At 34.0% G+C, this 24518-nt stretch overlaps 1 protein-coding gene and 1 non-coding gene across 2 annotated transcripts in view; one reads left to right on the forward strand and one right to left on the reverse strand.

Moving 5' to 3' along the window:
• LOC135193965 (serine protease inhibitor 77Ba-like) overlaps positions 1-24518 on the reverse strand; it is a 404929-nt gene that overhangs the window by 113472 nt on the left and 266939 nt on the right. The window lies entirely within an intron of this gene.
• Trnav-aac (transfer RNA valine (anticodon AAC)) lies at positions 13904-13976 on the forward strand. The gene has a single exon. It is a non-coding gene; the product is annotated as a tRNA-Val (tRNA).

The raw sequence follows: 24518 nt of genomic DNA on the forward strand, positions 1-24518 counted from the left end.
TTTATAGTATAATTTCAAGTATTTATTGCACTTTTCACAGATATAAGCCTTCCAAGTTCAAAATAAAATTCTCTCAACGCCGCAAGTAATAAACATTTGTTAACGCTTTTAAATTCTCGGTGCATTCTGAATGCAGTCGTGTTATCAGGACATGACGTATCACTGCACTCGTAGGGAAATGGCCCAGTTGCTATTTTTCGAGCATTTTCATTTGAAATTCTTTGTTTAAAAAAAAGGTAGATATGTTGTATGGAGTTGTAGAGACTTAGTCACGATGAAAGAGATATGCGTATTTAAATAGCGTTTTCAAGTACAATTGTGGTTATTTTAAAAGAAGAATTATTTAGCTTGGTGCTAAAAGGACTAAAGTACACATTTCACTCGAAATCATAATTTGGCCAAACTACATCAAATTTGTAAGCGTTTTATTGTTACATATATATGTTTTAATTATTTATGTTATTTTTTTTGGCAATTCAGTCGTTGGTATCTGTTTTTTTTAAAGCGTATTGACAAATGAGATTTGTGATTGAGTAAATTCTATCTATACTGGTTGGTTTAATTATTATTTTGAAAGTAATAATTATTATAGTCTAAAATGATTTCTGTTATATATGTTTGAGGTAAGGTAAATAGTGAGGCTTTAAACTTTTTAAAACAGCTAGAATTTTCTACGCTTTTTAATACACAATTTGGTATATTTATGCCTGTGTGTTTTTTGGGGTTTGCATTGCTTAGTCATTAGAATGAAAACTTTTTAAATTATAAATACGTAAAGGAATTACTCAATCTGCTTCCATTTGTCAAGTTTTGCATCCTTCTTTATTTCGGATATTGGGTACGATTATATCTATATAACTAGCGACCCGGCTTAGCCGCTTAAGCACTCACAAATAATGTACCAGTGTACTAGTGAAGATTTTTAAAGGAACGCATAGTATATTCCAGAAATTACCCCCTAAATACAAACCAACAAATTTTACCTCTTTATAATACTTGTATGGATTTCCAGGAGACGGTCTGCGACATAATTGGAGATGAGCTTTTGCTGTGATGTACGTCTTCATGTCTTTTCTTCTTTTCCATACCCATGTCCCAATCTATTTGGGATTAGCGCAGGAGAATGGGAGAAAAAAGTACCTTCCATTCTCCTCTATTATTCGTCATCTGATCGTTCACATCCATCTCTCTCATATCCCTCCTCCCACACTCCATTCATGTCTTCTTATGTCATCCTTTTTCCCTCCCTCTCTCTACGCTCATACTCATCACTCTTTGAGCGTGTCTCCTGTCTGCGCCTTACATGCCCATACTAATTCAAACAGTTTCCTTTCACTTTTTCTGTTATTGGTGCTACTTTCAAGCTTCCTGTTATAAACTCGTTACCTCTTCATTTCTGTCATATCAAATTTATTTTCATCCTTCTTCTTCCCGAGCCAGCATTCTAATCCATACACGATGTCAGCTCCAATTGCTGTGATGTACTATAAAATAAAAATTGGCGATGAGAGAAAATTTCGCATGGCCGTAATCCTATGGAAAAAAATCTTTTATTTATTTTAGACCTAAAAAATTATATTGAGAAGTCACAAAAGTGTAACTTATTAAAAAATATATTCACGTAACGAGCGCACGTTGGCTGATAACAGAGGCGAGGTTTGTCGGGCCCGAAGATCGGCAGTACGTAACACCGGAGCGATATAATTAGAGCTATCCTGTAAGAATAAACTCGGAAATCACCGCAGAAAACAAACGTGAAAAGATATTATACTATAATTATTATCACAATTAAAATCTTTAAGGATTTTTAACCTTAATCATTAAACGTATCTAAATTTCGTGTCTCGAATAGGTAACCATATTTGACGAAACGATATAAAATCCTTGCCGGGTAATATTATGTAGTCGTATGATAAAAGTAAATATTATCATGCGAACCGTCCGACCAGTCAAAAATGGAAACAAGCTCGACTGTCACATGACATAACCTGCCTTTGAAAGCGGGCAAATGACAGATCATAAAAAAAAAGTAGATAGATGGAGCGCGTCAAACATCATAGTGGAATAACAAAAGCGAATACTTGCCTTATTAACAATCTATTAATACGTCAATAAAGTAAACACACTTTTAACGTATTAAAATTATATTTGGAGGTAGAGCATCATATTTGGTACCACTCTGTGGAACCAGCTTTCGCCGGCGATTTTTCCGAACCGATACGACTTGGGGACCTTCAAGAAAAGAGCGTACTCTTTCCTTAAAGGCCGGCAACGCACCTGCAATCCCCCAGGTGTTGCAGATGTCCATGTAGTGGATGTCACTTTTCATCAGGTGAGCCTCATAATCGTTTGCCACCTATCACATAGAAAAGGGCTTTGTGAAAACCCGTCTGGGTAGGTAACATCAAATATTCTACTGCCAAACAGCAGTACTTAGTATTTTCGTGTTGCGGTTTGAAGGGTGCACTAGCCAGTTTAGATATAGGCGCTAAATCGCATTGGCGATGTAAAAACGGTAAATATTTCTTACATTGCCATTGCCTATGAGCGGCGGTGACCACTCGCCATCAGGTGGCCCGTTTGCTCGTCGACTTACCTATATAAAAAAAACAACCGGGATTTGTATTCGCTTTTGTTGCTTCACTTTAATCTTCCGCGTTCTCCAATTGCTCTTTGTTTTTTAATCTGAGGGGCCAAATTGGATTTGTTGTCGGAAACCGTTTAGATGAATAATTTAGAACTGGCTCTGTGGATTTATGTGAACGTTTGACATTAATACAGCTAAACTAATGGGTTTTATTTTATCCTTTCTTTTACAATTTACTAAATATTTTCATAATCATATTTAGTAAATTGATATCTCTTTCTTGAAATCTTCGAAACTTGGACATTATCTTGGAATACATTATAAATTTAGATGATTTTAAATTCAATTCAATTCTTTCCCGTGGCTTTTTGCTTTCCCGAGAGAATTATTTCATGAATGTCACGTAGGACGGAGGAAGGCGATTTTGTTATGAATTTCGAACTGAAATTGAAAAGCTTTGGATTTAATAGTAGCATTTTTGCTTTTCGACCGTTACATAATATCTTTATTTATTTAAATTTTTTTCATCATTTACATTTTTAAACATTAATTATATTTTAATTAATATGTTATCAAATACACATTTAAAATAAACACAGATCACGATTTAACTGTTTATTTTATCTCACAAGTAGTGTATGCATGTGATTGTTCCATCGAATCATTAAACGTCGCTGTCAGAACCTTATTCGGTCTGCGGTCGCTTTATCAACAGAACGTATTTATTATAGGGAAACCAATATGTAGCGGAAAATGGGGGACTTAATGAAACGTATAATATGTACTTATATATAATTTTTCGAAGTTGGCCAATGTTTGGCCAATGGTTGGCCAAATCTGAACTTGTAACAAAAAAACGAATAAATTCAAATCTCTAGACTAGTACAGTGATGTAAATTAGTTTTTTTCGAGAATTTAAAAGATCGAATTCTAGGAATTTTTTGCGAATCGACACTGGAAGTATAATTTGAAATAAATAATTGATATTTAAATTTCTATAAAAAATAAAAATTAAACAAACAAAACGCTTCGATATAATTTTAACAGAAACATTTTGATTACCAACAATGGCCTTCATTAAATAACTTCGTTTACTTTTTATCTATACCAATATTATAAATTCGAAATTAACTCTGTCTGTTATTTCTTCGCGCTTAATCCGCTGAACCGATTTTGATGAAATGTGGTATGGAGATAGTTTAAGTCCCGTAAAATGGAGGTTACGCTTAGTTCGGTCTACGAATAGCTTCCTAAATTTAAAACCCGCAGTCTCATCCAGTACCTAAATAAATTATGCTTCATATTTATTTACGAAAACCAAAAATATATTGTAACATGCTTAACAAAAAATAAAATAAACGCATTACTATTTTGTATGTACTGCAATCGGTGAAGAACACCCCATTTATAAAGAGCAAGGAACAGAATGAAAAGTCTTAATTTAAAGACCTTTTTCAATTAGAACCGACTCGCTCTGATAATGTTCCTTATAAATCTGACACAGAGTAAGTTATGGGGATGTACTACGTAGCAAACGTTCGAGTTGTTAGTGTAGAAACACACCGATATCAAATGTATTGCACTTTTTTTTTTAAATTTATGCTGTAAGTTTAAGGTCTGCTAGTTAAGAAATTTAACATTTGTCTTAACATTGCTAGCACTGTTAAGACACATCTAAGTTACTTGGTTATAGGGCTTTGTGCAAGCCCGTCTGGGTAGGTACCACCCACTCATCAGATCAAGATATTAGAGTATATTTGGTATTGTTGTGTTCCGGTTAGAAGGGTGACTGAGCCAGTGTAACTACAGACACAAGGGATATAACATCTTAGTTCCCAAAATGGCAGATATCGTACAGTGTCTGTGTATAGGCAGTGGGCGGACCACGTAACATGAGGTGAACCATACGTCGGTCCGCCTACCAATTTCATAAAAAAAAAATGTTAAGTCACAAGTTCGATTCCATCCTATCATTTGACTGAAAACCTTTACTTTCATTGCATTTTTTATTATTAAAATTGTAAATAATCTTAACCTCTCAATATATATATTTGCTACACCTGCAGCTTTACCTGCGTGAAGTTAATAATATTTTACCTATAACACACAAACTCCCCCCTTCCATTTTTACAGCCCCACGGGATTTTTTTTTAATTTTTTGCAATTATAATCTATACTTACAAAATAACATGTCCTGACTGACTAACTCACCATCGCCGAGCGTAAACTATTAAAGTTAGAGCCATGAAATTTGGTGAGTAGGATGGTTTTATTGAGTAGACACCCACCAAGCAAAAATTTTTTGAAATTCTACCCCTAAGAGGGAGAAATAAGGGTTGAAAATTTGTATGGAAGTCCGTAATTATTTAAGTTAGAACCATGAAACTTTATTTTTGGTCTACTGATAAAAATTAGTAGATACGTATTTGAGTGTTTCTGGATATTCTACCCTAAGGGGTGAAATACACTCCAATGTGATATACAAAGTAATTGCATTAAAAAATGCCGAGTCGAGTCGAGAAGTGTCGACTATGATAGTATATAGATAGATAGACTGTAGTACCCGTTAACAGAAGCCTTAAAAGTTGTAATAAAAGAATAAGCAAATTAATTTTATAATTAAATCAAATGACTTTCTTAATTAATTGAAATACCGTTCGACGTAATAATTAACGAATCGGCCAATTAAGTCTATTCAATTTAAAATTTCCGCAGCACTGATTCGTTTGTAGCGAATTAGTTAACTTATTCAACTAGATTAATATAAAAAACGAAAAGACAAAATTAACGTTATTCAGTGAGTATAATTATCACAATAAAAAGTTTTTAAGTAGTTGTTAAACGAACAAGTAAGGTTGTATTAAAATAAAATTACAGGTGTTTGTTTTTGATTGTTTCGTTTGATTTCATCACCAGTATTCTACAGGCTGATCAAAATTGTATAAAATAAATGTGCCAGTAATTAATAACCTGGAAGTTCGTTTATTGATAGAGGGGTATTGATTCTATCCTGTTGGTATGGAAATTTTTTGTGGTTTATTGATGACTAGTTTCTGTCTGTAGTTTCACCCGCGTGTGAGCGGGGAGGGGGATGTTGCAGGTATCAGATTCATTTTCCCTGAAATAAATAACCTATATCCTATGTCTGTGCCAATTTCTATTCAGATCCGTTCAGATATTCTGACGTCATTGAGTCAAACATCCAGCCATAAAAACTTATGACTTTGTAATACTAGTAAGGCTAAGAAGTGTTTTAATAAAGAATACGTTGGGTAGATTTGAAAAGTTCTAAAGTGGTATTTCAATAGCTGTTTTTTCGAAACACGCTAAATTTACATGTAATATTTTAAACGACTGATATATACCAGTTAGAACGCACGCATCTTAACCGATGATTGCCGAGTTCATATTTCATTAATTTATTTATTTACAGAGTAATTAAAAACAAACTTACTGTCTAAATGTAGAGATTACTTAAAATTAAACACAACATGCAAACAAAGATCTTAAAAAAGGAAGAAATAAAAAATAAAGATACCTTATAGTGTTTCTTATAAACTATTTATCGTCCAATGAAATCCAAGCAAGCACATCTGAATTTGCATGTACTTAATTTGTATTTAGAATTAGTTTTTTGTGCGTCGCGCGTTGGTGAAGGAAAACATCGTGAGGAAACCTGCATGTGACTTATTTTAAGGTATATTTATATCCATAGCTTCTCCTCATCTTATATGCAGAGGCTTTACCCCAGCAGTGGAACATTTATACGATATTATTTAGTTTAAATTTAAAATTAATTATAGTGTGCATCTACATTTACATTGGATTCAATGCTTCGTACTAAAAATACTTGTTTACAAATTTCATTGTTTTTTTAAAAGTTTGGTTTTCATGTCTAAATTATACAATAGAATGTTTTTGTTTTGCAATATAATGAAACAGATGGTCTAAATTTTTCATAATATTAGGATAAAATGTCGATTTAACTTGATACAAAATTCTGGGAGTACATTTGGCTGCATTGAACGAGAGAAATTAATTAGTAGAAAATACTAGTTTTAGCAAGTAGTTTCGTTCAATGGTGTTTGTTTGTGATAAGTAGGTAAGCGACTTAAGCATAAGAAAAAAAAAAAAAAAATTAAAATCGTTCGTTTAGGACGAGTTCATACACACGAACGGGAAATGTCTACGTAGTATAAAACAAAGGCGCTTCACGCGGCCTGTATACTTAGATCTTTTAATCTACGCTACGGAAATTAATGTGGTTTTCACCAACAGAGTGATTCAGGAGGTAGGCTTATAAGCATAATACATGCATTTTATAGTAGAGAAAAGCCGGGAATTTCAACTTCGGGAAAAAAATATCTTTTCATGTTAGTTTTTAAATCTAATAGATGGATACTTCATTGTATCTGTGTGAAGCTCGGTATTGGTAACTCGTAGTTATTTATGTTTATAGGTATAAACATATTCATTTGTTTTTATAATAATGATAAATTTGAGAGTACATCGCAAAATATCCTTAAAACTATTTAATACAGTTTTAGGAAATATTTCTTAAATGACATTTTAAACGACGCCTATTAAATCAAATGGAAAATTAAGGTACTAAATGTAAGGTATTAAATGGAGGTGGCGATACAGTTTTATAATATGTTCATTGATCATTCATTATTATAATTGCCTCTATACCATTTGAAAATGCTACAAAAGTATTACAATAACGAGAATTCAGCGTTTCATAAAGATATTCGTGAACGCAAAATACATTTGCAATTGAGTCGAAACGAAGGAATATCGGGGATCGATCTCAGAAGACAAGCAGACATCTAATCTACATAATACCTACGTTGGTTTAAAGAAATTGTCCACTTCAAGCTATAATATGTAGCTATAATTCATAATAATATATCGCATATTATTCCTCATAATCACAGTCCACTACTGGACATAGGCAAAGTGTAATGAAGCTCTCAGTTGTTCGCATTCTACATCCATCCATCTCTACCTTCTTGAGGTCATTGATCGACTTGGTTGGAGGGTAGTCTATGCTGCATTTGCCAAGCCACGCTATTTAAGCTACGTTTAATTATTCAGATTTAGTTAAGCGTAATCACTACTATCGGTCCAAAAAAAAATCAAAATCAAAGTATACTTTATTCAAGTAGATATTTACAAGCACTTTTGAATCGTCTTCATCGTTGTAAGTAAATTGTGACGCAACGGTGTGTGTTATTTTGTTAAAAACATCCCGAATCATTGCTTATTTTGGCAAGTTTGAGTGATAGTTTTGATTGACAAATGGGTCATCTGATGATAAATGATCATCACCATCCAGAGACAATCGTACTGTAAGACATATCAAACATCCCTTACATCGCTAATCGAACTAAGATGGTAATATTCATGTACCTTTAGTTACGAGAGAGAGTTTAGAATAGATAAAAATGGCCGATGCCTTTACGTGCTTTCCCATGCTCGGGAGACACAACAAACAGTTGACGACTAAGCACATGCACGCTAGTGAAGTAGTATGAGCGTTTAGCGAGTGTCAATCGTAGCTGTCACACACACAAAGATAATAAAACCAGTTTGTTTCAGTTGTTTTGTAGTGTTACTTTATCCAGATATGAAAATAACTCTTTGCAGCTACTTCTTGATATTTAAACGAAATCATTTGTATCTTCAGACTTATAAACTGAATACTAGAGCAATTTAGCGCTCACTTGACTGCGTAAATTGGACAGAAGCCTATATATTTTTTTTAATTTATTTTGCTTAGCTCGATAGTGGGCGACAGTCCTAATCTACATAAAGACTGTGTTTCCTTAATCCCGATAATGGACGTAGATTTGACGGCTCCGGGAGATATTGTAAGTGATCCATGTTCAATTATATTTAAAGATAAAAAATATATTGTTTCTGTAAATTCGAAGCTATAATATTTCGTTGCCGAATTATAATTTCAAGATACTAAGAAAATAACCTAGGAAATACTTTATCGATAAAAATCCAATCTATGCTAAAGTAAGCTGACTGAAGCAATTCATTATATGTAGTTAAGCAAAAGTATTTTCTCAAAACATAATATTTTAATATTTTATAATTTAACGCTGAGAATTAAACTGACGTTATAAATGCGAAAATAAGTCTGTCAATCTATTTGTTACCGTAAATCCATTAAACGATTAATAACCGATCGTAATGATATTTGACATTGATGTATTTGATCAAGTTTACCAAGCACAACAGAACTATACCCAGTACAAGATAGCTTGATATTTTTGACAGATGTAAATTTTTCAGATCGACATAACTTTGCAATGACGAACATATTATTTTCATAATTTAATGATTTTAAAAATTGTAAAAATATTTAAAAATATACATATAATACAAAAGTTCCTAAAGATTCAAGCGTTATCCGAAAATTTTAAGACTTTTTCTATTATTGCTTCTAAGTAAAATTTAAATAGAAACACTGAAATTAACAGACGCTTGTACAATGTTACATCGGTCGGACAGTAGGGACGCGAATAACAGGTAGTAACTGCTACAAATATCGATTACAAAAATCCTTATTAAAGAAGATTGCTAAGTTATTGTTACGAACGGGGGTCCTTTTGGTTGGGATCTGTTTGGCTAGTGGTTGGGGTCTCTTAATGTTTTGTTACAATGTTTTTAGAAAAATAAGTTAAAAAAAATTGAACTCCATCGACTGTTACATTTTCTGTTTCTCATCACTAGCCCGTCTGTCAAAAAGATCAAGCTAACTTGAACACTGTATAATATAAGTAGGGCCGGTCGTTATCCGGCCAAGTCAGCATGAGTACGGGCAATGACGCTTGCTCTATGACTAGTGCAGATCGTTAGCGGAACTTTTTATTACTTGGTCATTTAAAATCTCAAATGCTAGGGTCTTTCTTTTTTTTACAAAATAGTTAGGCGCATGCGCTTCCAACCTTTGGAACTGAGTTCAAATGAACTTTCAAATGGAACAAGACAATACAAAGTATTGCTGCTTGGTGATAAAATATGCGATGAGTGGTACCTGATGATAGGGCTTCATGCAAGCCCGTCTGGGTAGACAGCCAGCTAGCCGGAAGCTCTATCATTAGCAGCCTGTAAATTTCCCACCGCTGGGGTAAGGCCTCCACTCCCTTTGAGGAGAAGGTTTGGAGCATATACCACCACGCTGCTCCAATGCGGGTTGGTGGAATACACATGTGGCAGAATTTCGTTGAAATTAGACACATGCAGGTTTCCTCATGATGTTTTCCTTCACCGCCGAGCGCGAAATGAATTATAAACACAAATTAAGCACATGAAAATTCAGTGGTGTTTGCCTGGACTTGAACCCGAAATCATCGGTTCAGATGCACGCGTTCTAACCACTGGGCCATCTCGGCTCTCATCTGGAAGCCCTATCACCAAGTAATTATTTTTACATTACTTGACAGAGCTGACACAGCTATACATATATTCCAGATAGTGTGCCGATTCCATGTGGTTGCCATATCTGGTCTTGTCGCCATTATCAATACACTGGGATCTTAGGTGACAGGAATTCACGATGTAAAAGACGACCGTTAATAAGAGTCATGTGCAGCCGTGCTGTGCCTTGGTGTCCACACACTGAAGTCACACACACGAGCGATCATCATGTACCGTATAAGTAATATATTTTAGTTTTGTTTTTACTTTTTTAATTTTTTATAATTTGCTTTTATATTCCTCAGTACAGTATTTTATATTTGTTATCATAATTTCAATTATTATTTAGTTATTAAAATTTTATTTTATATTTTATATAGGTTAGTTTGGTTTATAATATAGACTATATCAAAAATATTTTCGAAGGTCAATGTCGTTTACACCTTTAAAGACGTATAATTAATTAATTAATAATTAATTATTTAATTGTGACGCAACGGTGTGTGTTATTTTGTTAAAAACATCCCGAATCATTGCTTATTTGGCAAGTTTGAGTGACAGTTTTGATTGACAAATGGGTCATCTGATGATAAATGGTCACCACCATCCAGAGACAATCGTACTGTAAGACATATCAACCATTCCTTACGTCGCTAATCGAACTGAAATGGTAATATTCATGTACCTTTAGTTACGAGAGAGTTTCGAATAGATAAAAATGGCCGATGCCTTTACCATCAGATACTAATTTTAAGTGCTTAGTGATAAGTTGACAGTGTAACTTTTCAATAAATAAATAAATAAATAAAACGAGGTTCCCCACAGTGGGAGATAACAATGGCGCTATTAAAAGAGGATGTAGTATGTTATACTATATAAACCTATCATTGATAAAATACATCCATGATTGGAAAATATACAACAAGAGATTGTTATTAAAACAAATAATACGTTGTTTTAAGCCGCATAGAAACCTTTATGTTAAGTTATTATGTAATCAATTCATTGTATTATTTTGTATTATCATGAATAATACTATTGTTATCTTGTTGATTATATTATTGATTATTGGTAGTAATTTCTCTGTGGACAGTAGCTTCGCATACACGGACATATATTGATTATAGGACTCTACGCCTCTGCGTAGTTGTCAACTGTATCTGTAAGCTATAATTGTAAATATTATTATTATATATACTAAAGTAACATGTCCTGACTGACTGATTCATTATCGCTGAGCGTATACGATTAAATTTAGGTTATATTGAGTAGACATTCTATAAGGAAGGAATTTTGAAAATTCTACTTCCAAGGCGGTGAAAGAGGGGTTGGAAGTTTGTATGACAGTCCGTCTTTTTTTTGGTTAAAAAATGAAACTTTTTTTGGGCTACTGATAAAAAATGAATAGATACCTATTTAAGTGTCCAGCGTAATTCCACCCTAAGGGAGTGAATACCCCTCAATGTGGTATACAAAGTGGTCTTGAATTAACGTAATATTTTAAGTTAATCTGTAATATGTAAATATATTCAGCTTCCACGCGAATAAAGCCGCGGGCAGAAGCTAGTTTATGTATATATACATATAGATCTGATAATGCCTTATTTGAATTGTTATTTATGAAATTTCACTTCTGTTAAAATTATATATTTTATTACTAACAGTATGTTCATGAGACAAGACATTCGTAGATAATGTCGAAATATCGAGCTCCACCAAATAAAAATAAAAAACATGGTAAGTATCCCGTTTTAAATACTGTTAGTAATAAAAATAACCATGTTAATTTAAAATCTTATATATATTTTATGTTATTCTAAAGAAAGGAAACCAGAAGTGCGGATGATCCGCAGATTGCATAATCAATCCGCTCATTATCGGGTATAATGGATTGACTTCGTGCAGTTAGAGCCACGAGAGTTCGAATAAATGATTTATAAGGGTATTATTTTCAACGGAGAGCATGGATTTTTTTAAAGGAACAAATCATAATCTATGCTGACTGAATGAAAAGTAAAGTAATTGGCCCACTGCTGGGTATCCTCTCCTTTTGAGAAGAAGGTTTCGAGATAATTACACCACGTTGCTGAAAAGGAAACCTACATGGTTTCCTCACGATGTTGAAAATTTATTGGTTAGGCTTGAACCCGCAATCATCGGTTCAGACGTACGTGATCTTACCACTTGGCTATCTGAGCTCAAAGGTGACTTAAGGCACTTATTACTAAAGTGTAGACTACCGCGAAATACCGGTAGGAAAACTTTTCTAACCACGTGTCCTGGGTAGTTGATCTTCCTGTTATATGAGCCGTCCATAGTTTCGAGTCTAAAAATGCTGTATCGGTTACATTTAGGTCCTTGATAATACTTCCTACATTAGGTGAGGAAAGCAATAGACATTTAGTTGGTTTTTAGATTTAGTTGTTTTCGGTTTTAGACAATATCAACAAAATTATGTTTTATAAACTCTCGCATTTTTGTCTTTCGAATTTGATACGCCAATGACTGAGGCTTAACGTGAGGAACTTGTAATTAAATTAACCAGACCCAATTATTAGTTTAAGGTCATTATTTACTGTGATGCAATAATTGAACTTGAAATAAGGTTTCATGCTTAAATTAAATCACTGTGAATGAATATTATGTATTTGTTATTGTTTTATCTTTCGTCATTTGTTTATTTCAAAATGTTGTTAATTTATTTATTTTTAGTGTCTGTTTTACTATATGGTGTTACGCGAATATATAGAGTAAAAAACGAGTATATAAGAGGTAGTTTGAAAGTGGCACCGAGACCCGAGCTGTTATGTGGAAGGCGGCTATCATGGTATGAGCATGTTATGCGGACGAATGAGGAACATATTGTGAGGAAGGTCTTGAGCACGAACGTGGATGGATATTGAGGAACGAGACGACCAATGAAAAGATGCATGGATTGTGTGAAAGATGATATGGCTGGAAAGAATGTTACTTGTGAGATGACGTCAGATAGGGAAGTATGGGAGAAGAAGACATGCTGCGCCGATACCAAGTAAATTGGGATAAGGGCAGGAGGAGGATAATGATGATGTCTGTTTTTTTTTATTAGTAAAATATAGCGAAAGCAACTTCGTTCCAGCCTGACTAAGACACCTCTCGTTTTTTCAAAGTTACCTTTGCTTTAATTACTTTTTGTGTTCGTGGTTTACATAAATTCTTAGAGTTGCTTAATTAGGTTTTAATTATAGTCTACGCCTCCATTTGGTTGTGTTTTTGTGGTAATATGTGGAGACTTCATTAGCTTTTGTGTCTTTTAAGATTTTATTATTTATTTATAATAACTGTATATTTTTGTTATGTTCCCACGCGTCGTGGGCTCTGCTGGTTAAGTTATTTGCAGTGGCGTGATTTAAATCATGAAATGAGTTCAGTGAAATTAACATTTAAATTGATGACACTAAGTTTTGGTAATTCTGTGTGAATTTGAATTAAGTAAAAATTGTACTTTTGGTTTTATACACCGACCAATTGTCAAATACATTTTAGAATTATTTATTTACTTATTTATTTATTTATGCTTTATTGCACCAATAGTTAATATTAAATGATACCTAAAGATTAACATTTACAAAAGTTACATGAATGCAACAGGCGGCAGTGCAAATAATTAGTTTTAATAAATTAATTTAAGTAGGTAATTTTGATTTTTTTTAAATCTATGCTGCCGTCGTAATAAATTTTTTACTCAGTAATAAACAATAAATAGCTTAGCTAAATACTGCTTTACCTAATAAGCTAAGCTTTTTATAATATGTTTTATAAAATATCTGGGTTATAAAGATATATTATAGGCATCAAGTAATCAAAAAATACCTGTTTGTTAAATTGCTAAGTACATTCAACGTTTCCGTGGTGTAGCGGTTATCACATCTGCCTAACACGCAGAAGGCCCCCGGTTCGATCCCGGGCGGAAACAGTTATTTTTATTTTTGTACGGCATATTCTATGGAAATTATTGATGTCTATGAAAAACAATTTGACTATAAGTGTTTCTGTCCTCATATTAAGGTTAATGTAAAAAAACTTGCAATAAATATAAATTAAATAAGAATTATCTTATTATATTTAATAGTTCATACCTATCCGTTGAGCTCAACATGCTGTGATCGCCCAGTAGAAGACTTGAATCTTACCGATGATCCTGAATTCGAACCCAGAGCAGATACTATATGAGTTCATGTGTATAATTCGTATTAATTATTCATCTCTTACTCGATGGTAAAATCATCATCATCTTGAGAAAACCTGCACGTGGATAGGACCCAGCCACGTGTCCATCAAGCCACATTGCAGCAGAGTAATGGAGTAAGCTCCAAAACTACTCTTCAAAAAAAACAGGAGGACTTTGCACAGTAACGGGACGTTAATGGTCTGTTACTATACAATAACATATCTATCTATAACAAGTATACAATAGCAGTGAATTATACAATTAAATAACAGTGACTTTACCACATACGAAGGCGCGCCCTTCCACGTTAAAGTATCGGTGTTCATTAGTGTGAGTAACGCTCGTACTTACAAGATGTGTGTGCGTGAATGTGCGTGAGTCAGAAAAAAAATAATTAGATTATATGATTATCTTCGTATTTTAGTTTCACGTGTAGTTTAATGTGGATGGGCGAATGTTATTTAGGGGGTGATCAAATAATGATTCAGTCAAATAATGATATCTTCTTTGGTATGTCAAATTCATGAAATAAAAATAGAAGTCAGGGTTTAATCGAACACCCGCTAATAAATAATAATAATAGGTTCATATATTTGAAAAAATATATTAAAACATTGTTGGTACAGTTGAACTATTCTGTTAAACGTAACTCATCTCAGAACACAAGTGTGAGAATGTAATATACGACTTTGGTTATAAAAATTATTAAATTTATACGGTAGTATAAGTATCATAATACATATATAAAAAAGTTTAAAAATATAAAATAAAAACATAAATATAAAAAAGTGAATTACCACAAAATCGCACAGTTGGTTACAATAATAATTGACATGTCCAATTATGCGTGCGATTAATGTCAGCAACATTATATTATACAGTACCTGGGAGGCCGAGTTTCACTTGAGTCTAAATAACACGTTCACAAAAAAGAAAATTGAAATACCTTCTATACAAAAATACCTACTACATAATAAAAACCTTATCTTAATACAAAATTTATATTTTCTTTATTCACATAGGCTCATAATACAACTTTAAAATAATCATATTAAAGTGTTGAATTTATGTTAAGCTACCACCGGTTCGGAAAGTAGATTCTATCGAGTAGAACCGGTAAGAGACTCAGTTACTATTTTTCACCATATTAATTACAAAATTAGTCAATCAAGTACAATTAAATTTATATTTATCCTGCTTGTTATAGCGAATACTAAGTTCGCGCTTTTTATCAATGTTATGATATTTTTTAATTTTTACATTTAATTTTTTTACATATATGTACAATTGTACAATAAATACTCATTGATTAACATAACGCGAGCCTGAAAGTTCATACTAAAATTATTGTTACTTAAAATATATGTTACCTATCTAATAGCAGATTGTCTAATATTTCACCATAAGAACGAAAAAAATATATATGCTAATATTTCAAAACAAATTTGCAAATTGACTTCAAATAGGTCTGAATTTATAAAATTTCCTTCGTATGAAAATGATATTGCGTCTTGTAATAACGTTGGAGCACTTTGTTCCAACGGTACAATCGCCTATAGCGATCATATATGGAATATTGAATTTTTTTTTGGAATATCATAGTCAACATTAACGATACAGTGTATTACTATTAGTTAATACGCTAAAGTATAGCCTATTCCAATGGAAGTAGGAAAAAATATAAACAAACCTTAGATTTTATATATCATACGATTTGCTACAAATTCAGCTATATTGTGCACTACTAAGAGTTTATGTTTAATATATCTTTATTTATAATACAATACTGTTACACTTGACTACTTTTTGTAAACTTAAATTTTGCTTTCAAAATTCTGTTAACAGTTTCGTCGACGATCAAAACGACATTTTTTCGAAAATCCATAGTGAATATCATAGATCAATCAAGATCTCGACCAATGATATCGCGTTAATTTGCTGTCAGATGTTGTTTATTTGGCTTTTTTCCTATTATGATTGGAATAGAGAATATAAATTGTCGTTCTTATTTAGGTCACTGTCAATCTATAAATATACACAACCACTCTGTGGAACCAGCTTTCGCCGGCGGTTTTTCCGAACCGATACGACTTGGGAACCTTCAAGAAAAGAGCGTATTTTTTCCTTAAAGGCCGGCAACGCACCTGCAAGCCTTTCGGTGGTGCAATTGGTGGAAATGTGTTATGTGATTTTCGAAAACATTCTAATTAACAGACATTGTCAGGAGAGAGAGTTTTAATGTTACTTTAATTTATAAAAACTCAGTAACGATTCGGCAGATTCTTGAGGTTACAGTTTTAGTAGATTCAGCTTAACACATGTAAATAATCTCAAAAGAGTATCAATAAGTTTAAATTTTATTTTATTTAACTATTACAATTTACTGCGATACAATTCAAAAAAGATATTCCAAAAAATGTTATGATAAATTCAGTTGATCATCTGAAGTCACCAGCGTCATCTATTATTTGGAAAAGTTCAAAAGTAACCGATTTATTTTATCACACAAGACTTTTGTAGCGAAGTGTAGCATACACAAGGGGATGCTTTTGAAAGGCTGTGCTGAAACGAATGACCTAGAAAACTGTTCTGTTTTTCAGATGAAACCATGTATTAAAGTGTCATGAAACACTAACACTACACTAAACTAACAGAAATTATCTCGATGGGAAGATAGAGGATAGGATTACTTGCAGAACGAAAACGTTACGTCGAACAAATAAAGATACATTATCTATCCATACCTCAGTAAAAACACATTATCTTTATTTCATTTGGTGTAGAGTCAGCAAAACAAAAGTAGCAAATTTGATATAATTATATAAAAGATATACATATTTGATAAAAAAGCGTTTTTGATATTTTTACTTTTTTTTTTTAATCATTTTGACAAATGAGTCGATTGATAAGTGGTCCCAATACCCAAAGACGTTGGCGCTGTTTGAGATATTAACCAATCTTTACATTACCAATGCATCATCGACCTTGGGAGCCAAGATGTTATGTCCCTCGTGCCTGTAGCAACATTGGCTTATTCATCCCTTAAACCGGATGACTTAACCCAGGAATGTGCTTTACCTTTTCACGTGCTTAATTTGTGATTAAAATTAGTCTCGTGCTTAGTGGTACCAATTTTTTCACAAAAATCAAAAAGAAAATATACTTTATTCAAGTAGGCTTTTACAAGTACTTTTGAATAATCATTTAACAAACTATTTAAAGTAAAGCTACCACCGATTCGGAATGAAGATTCTACTTAGAAGAACCAGCAAGAAACTCAGTAGTTACTCTTTTTCAACATCTAAAAATGCAGTCATGTTAGTTAAATACAATTATATATGTATGTTATGTCTCCTGCCTGGAAGTCAACAAGCATTAACTCCACGCTTTTTTATCATCTATATAATCTTGTATTGAATAATATACCTTCTTTACCAATGTATTTTTTACAAATGACTTGAATCTATAAAACGGGAAAGTTAAAAATGTCTGCGGAATTTTATCATAGAAACGGATACCTTGCCCCAAGAATGATTTATTGACTTTGCGGAGTCGAACTTGGCGTTATAAGCTTATCCTTACTTCTTGTGCACATACATACATGTGTAACCAACAACCAACATTGGAGCAAAATGATGATGAAAATAAATAATAGCACTTTTTATAAAGAATGATTCTAAAAGTTAAGTAAACGTCATTTTAAACATAATATTTTAATGTTCATTTTCACATATTTCGCTTATTATAAACAAAATATTATTTTTACGTATGGCTTTAACGAACACATACAGTATTTTATTTTAAGGGCTTAAATCGGTATACAGAGAATGCTTTCAGCATTAACCGCTTTTTTGTACAATATGTACGTATTTATATTTTTAAATCTCCTGTTTGGTGATTGTACGATCGATTTCGATGTATTTTTTTTTGTATGTATTTTAACGGGTCTCTAAATGAATAGATACATAAATAATATAGTCACTTAGGTTCGTAGGTTGTTAATTTAGATATTGTAGAGCAACCTTAGTCAATTACCAAGTAATGTAATCCTGAACGAGATTAGTAGGGCTTTATATAAGCTGGTTTGGGTAGTTGTCATCCAATCATCCGTCGAGGGTTAGTAGAATAACCCCTTTAAAATTTGCTGATAAATAAATAGTCAAATGGACCAGTTAGTGGTGAGTTGTTATTTTCACAAATATTACAAGAAACATTCCTTTGTCACCAGATTGGTAGTGGCCCCCACTGGCCATAGACATTGGAAGAAATTTTAAGTATTCCTTACAACGCCAGTGCACCACTGACCTTGAGAACTGATACGTTTTATCTGTAGTTACACTGGGTCAATCATCCTTCAAACCAGAACACAAAAATGATTAGTATTTTTGCTTGGTGGATTTGATTCATCATATGTACCACCACCTATGTGTATAGGTGGTGGTACATATGGGCTTGCATAGCGCCCTACCACTAAGTGAGTTAGGATAATTAAAATTTATTTGATTTTCTGGTGTTTATAGTTGGTGGTATATACATTGCCCTGGCTCTTGCATATAAAGCCGTTCTTCGGATAAAATCTTTCCAGTCGTGAATTAATAGAACAAGGAAATAAAGACTGCACGTTGTGTAAGATGTGTTTTTGCAGATATACCACAGCAGAACAAAAGGGCGCGCGCGGAGAATTAGAGTGAAGCAACAAAAAACGAATACAAAATCAAAAGCGAACGCAACGTAGTACGTTTTCGTTTCATGTTTTGTTATTACTGTGATGTTTGTTAATGTTGTCACTTTAGTTTTTATGGATCTATTCACTCACGAAGGCGTGCCAAGTTTAAATTATTATCGTTCATTAGTAAGATTGTGTGATGCTCGTACTTGCAAGATTGTGTGCGTGAGACGACTAAAGATACGGGCAGCACAAAAATCTAAATTAGCTTATATTTGTTAAGTTTATTTTATTACAATGCCGATATCTTAATAGGGGGGGCGCGCCTGTGTGCGTGAATTTGGTGTCGTTTCTAGGTTACATTGTTCCAAAATACGGTAAATTATATCATATTTCAGACTACAGTCTATATTTGTACCTTTCGTTTAGTCGTTCTGGTGATTGAGTAGTACTCATACTCGTATATTCTAACTTTCGCATTCATTTTATTACTAAGAGTTGTTTTTTTTTTGCAGATATTATTCCTATATTTCCTATATTCCATCTCACCCGCCTTGATCTTTGTGAAAACCCATCTGGGTGGGTACCATCGCTAAACATCAATACTTAGAATGGTTGGGGTCCGGTTTTAAGGTGAGTGAGCCAGTTATACTGGCTCACTCACCTTAAAACCGGCAGAAAGGAGGTAATATCTTAGTTCCCAAGGCTGGTGGCGTATTGGCGATATAAGTATCAATATTTCTCAGAGTAGCATTGTCTATGGGTGCTGGTGACCATTTATCATCAAGTGGCCCATTTGCTCATACCTATACCAAAAAAAAGGAAAGAAACCTTATAAGTGCGAACTTAACTGATACTAAAACAAGCTGATAACTTAACGTGGAGTGGCGCGCCTTCGATAACATATACAAATAATTAATCTATACTAATATTATTAAGAGGAAAACATGGTTTGTTTGGTTGTAATGAATAGGCTCAAAAACTACTAGACCGATTTAAAAAAACCTTTCAGAATTCAAAAGCTACATTATCCACGAGTAACATAGGCTAAATTTTATTTTGAAAAAAAAATAGGTCCCATAATATATTTGGGTTTTTCGGATTGAAGGTGTAAAAAGTCAACCAAAAAATTTACTTATTTTGCGTACGCTGCCTAAACTATAAAAGATAGAACCATAAAATGTTCAAATTAATTGTAGATCTTATAAATATCTACAAAAAAGTCCGCGACACACTATACCTATCTATGTCGAGTGAGGCACAACAACCATTTTTTTATTTAATAATCTTGAATTTTTTTGGACTACATTTAAATGCATTTATTTTACTAATGCTATTAATCCTTACCAAAATAATTTCTCCCAGGAATGAAACAGTCAGACAGTCAACGAAATAAACAATTTAATTATGCAGAAAGTACCGGGTGAAGTTAAGTGCTATAAATCCATAGACACCGTCACTAACATCGAGGACACAGTGCACTACCCCCAGGAATTTTTAAATTCTCTTAATCCCGCTGGGCTACCACCTCATGAACTATCGTTAAAACTTGGCACGCTGATAATGCTTTTTAGAAATTTAAGCCCCCCACCATGTGTAATGGCACGAGACTTCTTATAAAGGAGCTAAAAGATAATTTAGTAGTAGCGAAGATTATTATCACCGGCCCTGCAGCTGGTGAATTAGCTCATATACCAAGAATACCCATGATTCCTACTGATTTGGCTATATCCTTCAAAAGGTTCCAATTTCCAGTAAAAAATTCTTTCGCACTAACGATAAAAAAATCCCAGGGCCAAACATTCAAATTAGTAGGAATTGATTTACGAAAAGAATGTTTTACGCATGGGCAACTTTACGTTGCCCTATCACGGGCCGGGGCTCCCGACCATATGTATATTTTGTTACCTGAAAATAATTTAACATCAAATGTTGTATATAAATGAATTATAAACACAAATTAAGCACATGAAAAATTCAGTGGTGCTTGCCTGGGTTTGAACCCGAAATCATCGGTTAAGATGCACGTCTTCTAACCACTGGGCCATCTCGGCTCATCTATGCAGCCTGCGGATAATGACTGCGTCGTCGATGTTAGTGGCGGTGTCTGTGAATTGACCTGGGATTCATTTTAAACCGTGTCTTTCTTGGGTAGGCTTTTTGCAGCGGTAACCGATATCCACGCGGACGGAGCCGCGGTCGACTCCTATTAAACATGTTAAAATGTAATAAGCTTCGAATTTTCAAAAATATTCAATGTGCACCTACAGATTCGGTCGATTTACTCCTTAATTATATGTATAGAAAAAAATTGTCGTTAAATAAGTTTACAAGTGGTAGTGCCACACTGCATACCTTCGGGTTGCAACCGAATGAGCCGGCACGCCCGGGGAAGTACCACTCTCTCACTTAAAATCGGCGTAAAGTGGTAGCTATGCTACCGCGTTTCGTCCGGTATGTGAGAGTCCCGGAGGCCCGATCCCCTCCCCCCCAAAACATAATGTTTGTGCAGAATTTGGTTTCATTACCCCAGGAGGGTACCATCAGCGTCTGCGGTGGAGAATCCCTCCATGGTTAGGACGTACACCACCTGAGCAGGGATGCCCAGGCTGCCCTCCGAATTCTGGGGGGGGGGGCAATTTTGCGCTCACCACTGTTCGGGGCAAGCGGAGCAGGCATCATAAGGCAACCCCTATCACCCACAATGTGGACTTCTGCAACATAAGGGGACTCAACTTCAACTTGAACGCCGTTCACTTTCACCTTGAGACGTCGAAGCCGGCCTTGCTCTTTCTTACCGAGACCCAGATATCCTCTCCTGCCGATACGACTTTTCTTTCTTACCCCGGGTACAAATTGGAACATTCCTTTGTACCACTAGCTGGGGTGTGTGATTACGTCAGAGATGATATCTGCTCTCGACGCCTCGGCAGCCTTGAAGGGCAGGGCCTATCGATTATCTGGCTGCGTGTAGACTGCGACGACCATCCGCGAATCTACGCGTGCCTTGTTGTGCCTGGTTGAGCACGTCCAACAGGCTAACAAGGCTACAGATTCCGTGCTGCAGCAGATCCCATCCGCAGAGATTGTAATTCTTGGCGATTTTAATGCCCGCCATGCCGAATGGCTTGGATCACGCACTACCGATCATGCGGGTAGATCTGTTCTCGACTTCGCTTTAGCATATGATTTGGCACAATTGGTCACCTCGCCAACGCGAATACCGGACGTGGAGGATCATATACCTTCCCTGTTGGACCTTCTGCTGACTCCCCATCCGGATGGCTACCATGTTATCATCGATCCCCCTCTGGGCTCGTCGGACCACTGTCTCGTTCGGAGCACAGTGCCGGCTGCCTGCACAGGTGCAGTGGTATTCACGACCTCGTTTCGTGGGCTGCCGCCGAGTGTGGCACTACAAGTTAGCAGAATGGGATAGGATGCGGTCCTTCTTTGCATCCTACCCATGGGGGCAGGTTTGTTTCTCTCCGGATGATCCGAGCGTTGTTGCTGACTATTACTACTAGTATAGTGTTATTAAGTTGTTATAATTTTCGCAAATTTAAAAAAAAAAATCATATTCTTACTTCTAAATTCTTATTTATTTATAATATTTTACATATTATAATTTTATTTATTTAAAAAAAAAATATTTTGTATCTTTATGGGTTATTTTGATTTAATAGATATCGTTTGAGATACGCAATCCTGTCCCAAATCCGAAATCTACGCGGACGAAGTCGCGGGCAGAAGCTAGTACGATATCTGCAACGTTGTTATGAATGGAAATATTGTTATTTCCGTTATTATTCAATCAATCAAAATTAATCTTATCTACAATTAATGATCATTTGGGAGATCTTTATTTATAATATATATGTTTTTAAAATCGTGTTGCATATTTTTTGGGGACTTATGAAATAATTGATCTTTCTCTTAAATGGGTCAGTGTGGGATTATCGCAGGATTTTTGTATGTTTTTTTGTCGGTGGTAATCATAGTGAAACTCGTATATAATGTTTGCAAAAATAGAATCGATTTTTAAACAATTTCATTAGAATTGTAGCCATGCCGACCATAATTTTTTTTTTTTTTTTTGGGAATTTATACAAGGTTACGCTCATTTTTCGGGCGTACTTAAAGGATTTTTTTTATCTATGTTCCAATTTGAGCCAATGTTTTTAATATAATTGGTAAAAATAATTGGTAATTTTTCTCGGAAGTCAGATTGATTTTTAGGCTTACACTTGTTTGACAGGTTTGGTGTAGGACTATTTTGGTGTTATTTTAAGTTTCGAACTCATCAAATTAATTTTAAAAGTACATAATTGATCTCGATTACCTATACTTACCAAAGAGGCGATTTTTTCTTGCTTGCTTCATGCTTCTTATTAGTCGTACAAAAGAAAAATAGACACTTGTGTGAGTATGTTTTAGTGATGACATAGTTGTAAACGCATCATTGATTTAAAAATCGGTTGTCGTATCCACTTAATCCGTATTGGGTATTTATTCAACTTTTAATATAATTTATACTGACAGTAACTGATTAAACATAATAAATGTATTGTAGAAGATGGAAGAAGAGTGGGGAAAACATATAAAAAGCAGCGCCAGCACCCGGCGCGATCTCTTTGCTGTTCGGCTGTTATCGAGTCAACATCTCGGCAACGTCATTCTGTCCGTTGGGTTTTTCGTTAGATTGTTCCGTAATTGTTGTAATAGTTTGAAAGGTCTTACATTTTTAGTTTTTGTATAATTTAATTTTGGTTTGTTAAATTTAATTGTTTTCAAAGTAGATTCGTTTTGAAAATTGTTTTCTTGAGGGTAGTAATAAATTTGTATTTAATAAAAATAACTTCTGGTCTTATTTCTAAGAGTATCTTAAATGATGTAAAGCTACGAACTATGGGTGGCGGTACATTATCGAACCGCCTTCTTGATCTCACGTTACTAACAACGTCCCTAGAATCTAGACGATCCTGTAATAGTATCTTTCACTGGCCAAACTCGCAAACGCTTTTTTCACGTAATCTTTGTAAATAATTATATAATGTTCATCAAGATGTTTCGGAAAATTAAATATGTAAAGAATATCATACATACATGTAAAATTAATACTTTGTTAATTTTATCAATTTGAAACGGTGTTAAATTGGAAGAATTACGGCTGATTTAAGTACCAATGTCAACTAATTCAGAGAGTAGAACCCTGCCAATTTAACTTTTATTTTCTGTTTTAAATTATTACAGTGATTGAATAATAGATTATATTTCGTTCTCAAGTTTTCATTTAATTGAACGTCAAACGGTCAAAAATGTAATTAAAATTTGCACACCTAACATTTTTATCAAAATCATTTATTAAGTTTTATCAAATGTCAAGCACCCAGTATAATGTATTTCTTATCTTTAAACGTAAAATATGACATGTAGAATTTGTTTTTCATGGTGTGAAATTCTACTCTGTGACATTAGTCTGTTTTAGAATATATTATATCTAACGAAAACGCATATATTGAATGAATGCTGGTTGATTATATTTATCAACTGCCTACAGAAATTTATAAATATAATTAGTATTTCAGGTCCACTCTCAGTAGTCATTCAAAACTATTGAA

The sequence above is a fragment of the Vanessa tameamea genome, chromosome 23 (genome assembly GCF_037043105.1).
Source record: "Vanessa tameamea isolate UH-Manoa-2023 chromosome 23, ilVanTame1 primary haplotype, whole genome shotgun sequence".
Taxonomy (NCBI): domain Eukaryota; kingdom Metazoa; phylum Arthropoda; class Insecta; order Lepidoptera; family Nymphalidae; genus Vanessa; species Vanessa tameamea.